We start from the raw sequence: 8,173 nt of genomic DNA, 5'->3' as shown, positions 1-8,173 counted from the left end.
GATGACGACGATGATCATCATCGATGATGATGAAGGTGAATCCGAGCTTGACGGCGAAATTGGAACCGCTGACGCGGCGGCTATGACGGCGTCATAACGCGGAGCACAGCCGAGCACGCACAGGCGGACGTTCGATCGGACGACGAAGAGTGCCCCGAGTCCAATGCATATTCATCGGAGGAAGTGTGTACAGTCTGCTACTTGCTATTTATTCCCCGGAAAAAAAGGCCATCAAGAAAGTGTAACGTCTGCACGCGAAACGGACAATGAAAGTGAAAGTAATCTGTTGTGCGAATTCTGCTCCCTCTCCTTGCACGCAGGGGAGCGTTATAAAAAGAAAAACTGTATTTGAAACATCCACATAATTGTAAGTAGTACCACAGTTGCACACATTTGTAAATAGTTTGCGAAATTGTTTTGTCAAATTGTTACACTGTTGAATGGAAATAAACGTATTTTGCAATCAAAAAACACTTTTTCATTGTTGGTGAAAGCGTTTTACAGAAGTAAAGCACTATTCAGGTGTTTGTAGAATTCACTAGAGTGCATGAATTCGGTGAAAGTAACCATTTTCTATTGTTGATTACTGAAGAACGGAATAAGGTAGAAACAAACTTTTTTTTCTGTTGAAAGATGAGAGTCCAATCTTTCATTTGGTAGTATGTGTGTTTCCATAGTCCAAACACAACATTTTCTGTGGACCTTGAAAGATCAGTCAAAATGCTTAAATCGGCTGGCACTGGGGACATCCCGATTCTGAAAACGTCTGGCAGTGAAAGAGTTAAGACAGTGTGAGCTGATCCTGCCATGTGGGCATGAAGCAGATCGTTAGTGGAGTTGTTATATTCTTGCCGGTTATATGACTTGGAAAACAAACTTAAGGCCGTGAGATGATTTCAAAGCCCCGGGAGGTCATCTGCACCTTCTTTGTCCTGCTTACTTTACAACACGACTTATTTTGGCCCCCTGCCCCAAAGTTATTTCTCTCATCTTGTGAAGGCGCACGTCCCCTCAGGGTCATTGGCTCGGAACCCCCCGCCGGGTCATTCCACCATGGGGAGCGAGCCATCGGTACAATAGATCTTGTTGGAAGAAAAAGTGGTGGCACGTACGTCAATCATACTTTGACACGAGTTGGTCACTTTTTGATCAATAATTGGATCACAGCGTGGATATTCCCATGCAACTGTACAAGAAAAGTACTAATGTTGTCACAAAATTTTGACTTTGGTCCTATACCTGCATGGTCCTATACCTGCATAAAATACCTCAATACCAGTACCTCGACAAAATTTTAAAACATCAGCAAAAGTGGCAAAATTATTGTTATTTTTTATTACCGGTAATTCAAAATATTAGGATGTATACATGTTAATTTATGTAAATACTGTATGTATTTATGTATATACTGTATGCGCTTTCACATTGCATGCCATATTCTTGAAGTATTGTATTTGACTGCATTTGATGTCATCCGTTTTAAATATTGGTAATACCGTGGCACTCCCATGAGTCAATGTAGCGTTGCTAGAGTGTGCGTGCATGTCTCTGTTCTTCTCCATTTCGCTCCCAATTAGTCGAATGCGTCATCAAATTCTACAAACTGGGAACAAAATAATTCACACTCGACTTATTTTTCAAGGGACGTTTCAAAAATGCGTCACAACCTGTCGCTCTGTCAGCCATCTGGGCTTTTTCTATGCATGCATGTGATTTCCTACTGTGTGCCTGTTCATTGAACGCACCTTGAGTCCACTGCAGGGCCAGGAGTGATTGTTGCTTTTTCTGCTGTTTTCACCGCGAAAAACATTTGCACTTGTTACAAAACGTCATGTCGGTTGGCTTGTAGTGGCTGTCGGACAGGTAAAAAAAAAAAAGTTCCATATGACACTTCGCGCGTCATATTTCTCAACGAGGAGTGCACGGCCAGCGAGCGTGTGAAGCCATCTTCCTGCGTCCTCACGCGCACACGCTGAAAGAGGCGTTTTCCGCACATCGGTAGACAGGCGGCCATGCGTGTATGTGTACCCGCCTTTAAAACAGAGTTGGCGGGTTGTCAAGTACTTACATTTGAGCGCTCACCTATGGACTATAGGCCACGGAGGAGGCGGGACTTGGGGGTTTTCACCCATCAACTTTGTTTCCGTTTCCGGTTTGCGACGTGTGGGCCGCGTCCCAGTACTTGCGCTTCCGCCTTTGTGCCCCTCGGTTGCGCGTTCCGGTCGACGGGTGCGAGGCTGCGAATGTGTAGTGTCTGTCTCCGTGGCCGAAGCATTTCAGATAACCGAGACGCCCTCCCGCCGATGAGCGGGAGCGCGCGGTTGGGGGAAGCAGGGGTGGGAGTGCGAGTGTTGGAACGCGGCCAGCAGTGGCCGGAAACGGCGCTAATGTGTATAAATCGGAAGTCCCATACCAAATACCGATACATGATGATGGGATTATATCTTGCAAATGTGATCACGTCTTGATCAAATATCGTTACAAACACAACATTCCAACTTCTAGCGAAGATGGCATTTTCACTCAAATGCAACTCTTTCCCTCTTCCTCCCTTTCTCTCTCCCCCTCTTCTCGCCCCTCGCTTCCCCCTCTCTTCTCCCTTCCACTCCTTTTCTCCCTTTCTCTCTCCCCTCTCTCTACTCTCTCCTCTCTACCTTTCTCTCTTTCTCTTATTGTCTCTCTGTCTCGCTATCTCCCTTTCTCTTTCTCTTCTCCTTTCTTTTCCCTCTCTTTCTCTTCCACTCATTCGCTCCCCTTCTGTCTCGCTCCCTCTCTCTCTCTCTCACTCTCCTCTGATCATTCTCTTGCTTTCTTTTCTATCTCTCTCCCACCCTCTCTCTCTCGGTCCCTCTTCTCTCTCACGCTCTCTCCCTCTTCTCTCTCACCCTCTTTCCCTTTCTCTTCTCTGTCTCTCTCTCTCTTTCTCTCTCTCCCTCTCCCCCTCTTTTTCTGTTTCTCCCTTCATCTCTCCCTCTCACACTCCCTTTCTCTCTCTCTGTCTCTGCCTCTCTCTCTCTCTGTCTTTCTCTCTCTCTCTCTCCCTCTTCTCTCTCACCCTCTCTCTCTTTCTTTCTCTTCTCTGTGTCTGTCTCTCTCTCTTTCACTCTCTCCCTCTCCCCCTTTCTTTCGGTTTCTCTCTTCATCTCTCCCTCTCGCACTCTCTCTCTCTTTCTCTTTCTCTCGCTCTGCCTCTCTCTCCCTCTCTCTTTATCTCTCTCTAATTCTCTCTTGCTCTCTCTGCCTCTCTTCCTCATACTATCCCCCCGCTGTTTCCCTCTCTCCCCATCCCTCCCTAACGCCACTCTCTCTCTTTCTCCCTACCTATTTCTCTCTCTCTCTCTCTGGGCAACTGTGATGTCATCTTCAGTCGACAGCAAGTGACAAAATGGCCACTGCCTGGAATGGATAGAAATGGGTGGATTTTGCTGCTTATCTCATATTCCCCAAACAAAATATGCATAGAAAATATTATTGTAAAGAAAAACTTTGGGTTGACTCCCCCTTTAAAAATGACAACAAAACTTCTTTAAGCTGCCATGGTCACAGATACGTGAGCCAGTTCCAAACCCGTCCCAGTCACTCGCACCATTGTACCGTTTACACCTCGAAATACAAAAGAGGCTTCTGCTTTTTGGATGCCAGCATTTATTAGCGCGACGTACTCGCTGAAGCAGCTCAAGGCGCAAACTGTGGACTCGGAATTCACACCAGAACTAACCGCCGTCCTAATCCTGTTGATGGATGCCATGAAATTGATTTCCAAATCTCTTCCCCAATTTGTCACAAGTTGGCGTCATGTGCTTACAGTAGATGGAACCAATGGAAGAATGCCGAATGCCCGCAGCCATTTTTTCCCCCCTCTTCTGCAATTCAGCACCACAACAATGGACAGCGCCATTAAGTGTTTCCGTTAATGACACCAACACAACTTTTTGGGTCCAGGGAAATTTTCCTGCCTCAGAATTATAAGGCTAATTAGTTATCTTATACTCATCAAACTTAACTACTACGTTTAGTCCTAAAAGTCCTATTTTCAAAAAGAAACTTGTTAAGATAAGAAATGTATTTTTTTGTGCAAGAAAAATTGTAATGCTATTGAAGGAAAGTCATACAGTGGTGCATTGAGGTAGAAGTGATCTGACTAAAATGAGGCTTTAAACTGTTTGCTCCAGTTGACGTTTACTGCCAAACTAAAGACAAAAGAGAGAGAATTGCACTTGTGTATTTAAAACAACCACAAAGATGACTTCTGTTAGCTTGATGCTAACATACATACAATGCAAATGCCATAGTCAGGGTAACCAAATAGCATCAAACAGTGCAACAACACATGTAGACAGACAAAAAAAACAATACTCACAAGCATATATTCTTTATACTCTGCGGAAATTGACTAATATTGCAATTTACCCAGTCACACTTACGTTAATTGTAAAAGATTTATGTGATGATACATCACAATCATATTAGTGTTTTTAAATGGCCCAAAGGTAGGGACGGGAGTAAGAGTTGGTTTATTATGCTAAATTTATTGACATGCCAATTCCCACATGCAGGTATACTCTGTATTAATTGATACTACAATAAATTAATGCAAATTATTGGACCCCCAAACTTTTGCACCAACTATAATGCTAACTCCCAAATAGCCACTAATTTGTGGGCTAACTGTTAGCTCGCGGGCTAACCCTTCACCCACACGCTAACCCCGGTATAACTCCCAAATAGCCGCTAAAAACGGTTATTAGGTTAGCTCAAAGGCTAACCTAACAGCCATTAATTTGCGGTTCGCTCGCGGGTTAATAGCCGCTAATTCGCGAGCTAACTGTTAGCTTGTGGGCTAACTGTTCACCCACACGCTAACCCTGGGATAACTCCCAAATAGCCGCTAAAAAACGCAGGCTAACCTAATAGCCGTTAATCCGTGAGCTAGCCGTTAGCTCGCGGGCTAATAGCCGCCAATTCGTGAGCTACCTGTTAGCTCATGGGCTAACTGTTCACCCACACGCTAACCCTGGGATAACTCTCAAATAGCCGCTGAAAAACGCAGGCTAACCTAATAGTCGTTAATTCGCGCGCTAGCCGGTTCGCTCGCGGGCTAATAGCCGCTAATTCGCGAGCTAACTGTTAGTTTGCGGGCTAACCCTTCACCCTCACGCTAACCCCGGCATAACTCCCAAATAGCCGCTAAAAACGCAGGCTAACCTAATAGCCGTTAATCCCGCGAGCTAGCCGTTAGCTCGCGGTCTAACAGCCGCTAATTGCTGTTTATTGGCTGTTAGCACTGCACGAGCAACCAATCAGATGGTGCTGTGGCTGGGCCAATGCTGCATGGAGTCAACAGCCGCTGACTCAGAGCAGACAGAGGAGAAAAGCGCCCATCGGAGCAAAAATAACAGTTTTTAATCTATCGGCCATCAAAACAAAAAAAGAGGCTGATGCCGATATTCATAAAATCCTAAATATCAGCGCCGATTATTATTATTTCGGTCTATCCCTAGTTTAAGGGGCTCGCCTTAATCAGACTAAAATTTACTATCTGATTATTTTGATTTTTTCCCCCATGATTATGTGACCTCATTTGTCTGTAGCTTACTCATACATATTCAAAATAAACCATCACTCACTGTGCTGTAGTGGTTTTTAGTAGTTTATTTCTTTGTCTGACTGTTGGCGCTAGTAACATATAATGACAGGACAACAATTAAATGTTCTTCCACTAGGTTCGTAGAATACACCTGTTAGCTTTCATACAACTAAATAATAGCATTGTGTTCAACTAACCAGGCCTCAGAGTGAGTACATTTGAGTTAACATGAGGCTGGAAAGCACTGAATGATATTTAGTGCATTGAGTGAACTTGTGCCCTCTTGTGGCTGAATTCATCACTGCAGCTGTCTTGCAGAAGTGCACAACTCGTGATGGCACTTCATTCCATGAAATAAAGTGTGGAAACTGCAATGAGTCACAGCTATTGAGAGATAATAAATATTGTCAGAGTTTTGTTGGGCACAGTTTGACAAGCAGCCACAGTATTGAGAGCTGTTAACTCTTCTATGCAATTATTAATAAAAAAAATAAAATAAAAATAAGGTGAAACAACACTGTTATGATGCAATCCAGTTCCAGCCAACAACCACAATATTAAATACCTCTCAAGCATTATTACCGTTTGGAAAGAGCAAATGTTTTATACAGTTCTATTGTATTGGAAGTGGTCATTATTTGAGGGCAGTGAATTTCATAAAATTCTTTCATCACATGTGGCAAAAGTACTCACACTCTGTACTCAGTTGTGATAAAAGCAATCACATCAATGTGCAGGTCTCTCTTTTTGATAATAAAACACATTTTACAGTTAATTTGATCATGCATTTGCAGCAATCCAGACCACCCCAACAATAAGTAAAATCTGCAATATAGAAATATTTAATTAAATACACCTTAGGCATGTTTTTATAGGATGTATGTATTGTAAAAAAAAAATACAAAAACAAAAATTTTAACACTCATAATATAATGAGATTTTATATCTGTTCTAAATGTACAATAAAAAAAATTCTTGGTTTTCATGCTCTTGTTAACAAAAGTGAAACATTTTTGTGTGATATAGTGATATAAAATTTGTGATTAATAGTGAGTTAACTGGTGAAATCATGCAATTAATTACGATAAAAAAATTAATCGCCTGACGTCCATCATTTTTAATAATGTTTTCCTTTTTCTTTTTTTTTAAATGGTGTCAGCCGATTTAAATTTTTGATGTTAATTAACTGCATGACTTCACTAGTTAACTAATTAATCACATCATTTTATATCTGTTCTAAATGTACAATTTTTTTTCTCTAGGTTTTCATACTCTTGTTAACAAAAGTGGAAAAAATGTTAAACTAATAGAAATAGTTCAAATGAATTTTTGACGTCTATAGCCATCAATGGCAGTGAAAGAGTTAATTAAACAATTATACGCAAACAAACAAGCCACTCGTGTATCATCACTTGACATAGATTGAGCATTAGCATCCTAACAATATAGTTGAACATAGAAAATAAAAGGAAAAAAGACAAAATCTCCAGCAAATACTTCCTGTTTTCATTCTTCTTTAGTCAAATTTATTGTCAGACAGAATAGCGTGCCACCACCTAGTGGTCAACTGTGGAATTGCACCCAAATTAACTCATTCGCTGCCTTTGACGGTTTTAGACGTCAAATATTCATTTTAACTATTTCTATTAGTTTATTTTTTTCCCATTTTTGTTAACAAGAGTATGGAAACCTATGATTTTTTATTGTACATTCAGAACAAATATAAAATTTGTGATTAATCGTGAGTTAACTCGTGAAGTCATGCAACTAATTACTATTAAAAATTGTAATCGCCGGACGCTCCTAATTTTTTAATAATCTTTTCTTTTCTTTAATCACGTCAGGCGATTAAAATGTTTAATTGTAATGAATCGCACAACTTCAATAGTTAACTCACGATTAATCATAAATTTTACATCTGTTCTAATTGTAAAATAAAATAAAAAAAATAAGTTTTTGTACTCTTAAGAAAAGTGGAAACAATTTTGAACTAATAGAAATAGTTCAAATTAATTTTTGACATTTATAGTTAAACGGGAGGCAGAGCAAAGTAGAGTAACTATTCCAAAAAATAATAATCTGCGCTATGGCAGGACTGCAAACTCAAAATAAGATTTTCTTGGCACGCAAATGACAAAAATTCAGTCTGGCCCATGTTAACTCGTTCAATGCCATTGACGGCTATAGACGTCAAAATTTCATTTGAACTATTTCTATTAGTTTAACATTTTTTTCCACTTTTGTTAACAAGAGTATGATAACCTATAATTTTTTTATTGTACATTTAGAACAGATATAAAATTTGTGATTAATCGTGAGTTAACTAGTGAATCAATGTGATTAATTAAGATTAAAAAATTTAATCAACTGACACCCCTAATTTTTAGTAATCTTTTTTTAAAAATCACGTCAGGCGTATTGCGATTGTAATTAATCGCATGACTTCAATAGTTAACTCACAAAGAATCTTCTAAATGTACGATAACATTTTTTCCTAGGTTTTCATACTCTTGTTAACAAAAGTGGAATTTTTCTTTACCTAATTGAAACAGTTCAAATTAATTTTTGACCTCTATAGCCGTCGAT

The sequence above is a fragment of the Vanacampus margaritifer genome, chromosome 2, assembly GCF_051991255.1.
Source record: "Vanacampus margaritifer isolate UIUO_Vmar chromosome 2, RoL_Vmar_1.0, whole genome shotgun sequence".
NCBI lineage: Eukaryota > Metazoa > Chordata > Actinopteri > Syngnathiformes > Syngnathidae > Vanacampus > Vanacampus margaritifer.
The sequence above is the reverse complement of the archived record's forward strand: the minus strand, read 5'-3'. Positions refer to the sequence as shown.